At 41.0% G+C, this 2,999-nt stretch overlaps 1 non-coding gene across 1 annotated transcript; it reads left to right on the top strand.

Annotated features, from left to right (window-relative positions):
- The first annotated feature begins 2,155 nt into the window (after positions 1-2,155).
- On the top strand, positions 2,156-2,263 carry LOC112082553. Its single transcript, XR_002897220.1, has one exon. It is a non-coding gene; the product is annotated as a small nucleolar RNA R71 (small nucleolar RNA).
- Positions 2,264-2,999: the final 736 nt, after the last annotated feature.

Genomic DNA, 2,999 nt, shown 5'->3' on the forward strand with positions numbered 1-2,999 from the left:
TCTCTCCTCTTTTCGATTAGGGTTCCTAAAACATGTATTTATAGTGCTCTGGACGTCACTTAGGGTTTCTTCAAATGAGGGAATCATTGTGGGCTTCAGAAATGGGCCTTCGGGCTCGGAGATGGCTGGCCGCGGTCGGGAGGGCTGTGACCGCGGGAAATGGACTGCTGGCCGCGGTCGGGATGCTTCTGACCGCGGGAAATGGCCTGTTGGCCGCGGGTGGAAATGCTTGCCGGCTGGTTTACAGGACATCTTGCTCTTCGCGTATCTTTTGATTGAACCGTTGGATTCCCATGCTGTAAAGTGTGCTAGAAAGCTGATACTTCCATCTTTAAGATCTCCAAATATGAGCTGGATCAGACGATGAGAAGGCCTTCAATCAAGGGTGAACTTCTGACGGTTTGACTTTGAGCTGAAATCTGGTTTTCTATCCATTTTGTTAAGCTTTTCCCTAAGTTACCTGAAAAGAGTTTTGGAACTACAAATACTAGAAAAACGTAATAAAAGTACTTAAAGCAATTAAAAACATAGAAAAAGTATTTCAAAACGATCCATAAAAGTGGTCAAAATACGGTGTTATCAAAGAATAAGGGGATCCTTAGGTTCTCTTTCTGGTTCTAGAACTACGAAATCAGTTGGTATGGAACATTCTTCGATTTCTACAGGAACATCTATCAGGATACCTACAGGTTGTCTAACAGAACGATCAGCTAAAACTAAGGAGATTTTAGTGGGCTTGAAAGTGTGATGTCTTAAACGTTTTGCTACTGAAAGAGGCATCATGTTTATGCTAGAACCTAAATCACAGAGATCACGCTCAAAAGCTACATCATTGATGGTGCATGAAAGTACGAAGCTTCCAGGATCGTTTTTCTTTTCAGGGATTCGGCTTTGCAGGATAGAACTACATTCATGGGTTATCATCATAACGCCTTCTTCAAGAGTTAAAGAATTTGTTAGAATACCCTTCATGTATTTTCTTAAGGCTGGAATCATAGCACAAGCTTCTACGAGGTAATCTCACATTTAGTTGATCAATTAACTCTTTCAGCTTAGCTTTTTCTTTCTCTTTCTTAGGGGCTCTTAAGGCTCTAGGATATGGAGGTTTAGGTTTATAGACACGAGTTGGTGGAGGTGGAATCGGGTCTTCTCCAACGATTTCCCGGGATGAATCTTCTCTTACTTCTTCTCCATCCTTCTCTCCTACCACTTCTCTTTCAATGCCTCCAATCGTGATCCTTTCTCTTTCTTTCTCCTTTTCCTTACCCTTTTCCTCATCTTCAGGATCTTTAGGAAATTCAGGCTCTTTGTAAGCTAATCCACTCCTAAGTGTGATAGCTTTCACATGATCAGAGGGATCTGCTTCACTTGAGCTTTCGAAAGAATTTTCACTTGGCTCCTTTTCCGAATTTTCTAAGTTTTTAGAATTAGTTTTGATCATCAGGCTAAGGAGGGTGGAAAATTTTTCATTGAAATCTTCTTGCATCGTTTTTAGTTCAGATCTAAGACCATTAATCTCTTGAGACCTAGATTTTTCAAGCTCTAGAATTCTTTTGTTTAGGTTTTCAGCTTCAGAAAAGGGAAAACTAGGATATGAAACAGAATTAGATTGAATAGCCAATATTGGTTCAGAAGGTGGTTTCCAGACAAGCTCGGAAGACGGTTTCCCGCGGTCAGAAGGCTTGCGACCGCGGTGAAACAGGTCTTGGCCGCGATCAGCATCATCACGACCGCGGTGAAAGCTTGGTTTGCTGCGCTCCGGATGAATGGACCTGCGGTGATCAGAAACGAATGGAAAATCTCGAATTTGAGAGACTTCTGCAGTGTTAACCTTCCCTTGATCATAAGAATCCATTGGGTTGTCCCAACCATCAAAGTTACACATATTGTGTACCTTATTTGGTTGTTGCAATCCAAGATGACTCATTATGTGATGGAGACACTTCATAACTTCCGAAATTTCTTCTTTCTTCTCAGGAAGTGCAGAATTACCAAAAGTTACTTGATTTTGGATGCTGTTTGCGAAATTTTTAATGAAAATGTGAGCATTTCTACAGATCCAGTTGAGAAATCTCCATAACTTGCTGTGTCGAAAGAGTGTCGTAACTCTGGAGTTATACCGCGATAGAAGATACCCAGCAGGTATTCCTCGGTATATCCATGGTGTGGACAATCTCTTTGGTATTCCCTAAATCTTTCCCAAGTATCTAAAAGATCTTCATCTTCTTTTTGTTTATAAGTTCTTATCTTGTTTCTTAAGAGATTTGAACGATTTCTAGTGTAAAAACGATTTAGGAAAGCAGTTCTACACGCTGCCCACGTTTTTAGTGAAGCAGGTGGCAAAGATTTTAGCCATTTGCTGGCATTGTCTTTCAAAGAGAATGGGAAAAGACTACATTTGTGGTAATCCCCATTTGCTGTAATGGTTGCACATAATTCTTCGAACGTCTCGATATGATCAATCGCGTGTTCGGAATTGTAACCATGGAATTGATTTTGTTGAACTAAATGGATATAGGGTACCTTAATTTTGGTTTTGCCATCCTCTGGTAAGGCTGGTTGAATCGCTCTTCGATCTTCCAAGAATTTCTCGAGTGAATCGAAACTTCCAATCAGTTCATCATCATCTTCACGTTTCGTCGATCCGATCAGTTCATTGCCATCATAAATCGGTTCTTCAAACTCATCATCAGTCAGGTCATCATTGCTTGGATCACCATCCACACGATATGGTGGATCACCAAGAGTCCCGGGAACATGTTCCCGGTCTCTCATCGCAGAGAAACCTGAAAAATTCAAAATAAAAAGTAAAAGTAAACAAGTGTTCTAATGGATTTAAGCTGGGATTCGCAACGAAACAAATCAAAGTCCCCGGCAACGGCGCCAAAAACTTGATGAGCGGTTTGTAAACGGGGTATTGGTTCGTTCTACTGAGCTTCAGGTTTTAAATTTATAACCCCTAAATGTCTGCAAGTGCACAGATGTGCGCTGTAGTACTT

The sequence above is a fragment of the Eutrema salsugineum genome, unplaced genomic scaffold, assembly GCF_000478725.1.
Source record: "Eutrema salsugineum unplaced genomic scaffold, Eutsalg1_0 scaffold_1, whole genome shotgun sequence".
In the NCBI taxonomy this organism is placed as follows: Eukaryota; Viridiplantae; Streptophyta; class Magnoliopsida; order Brassicales; family Brassicaceae; genus Eutrema; species Eutrema salsugineum.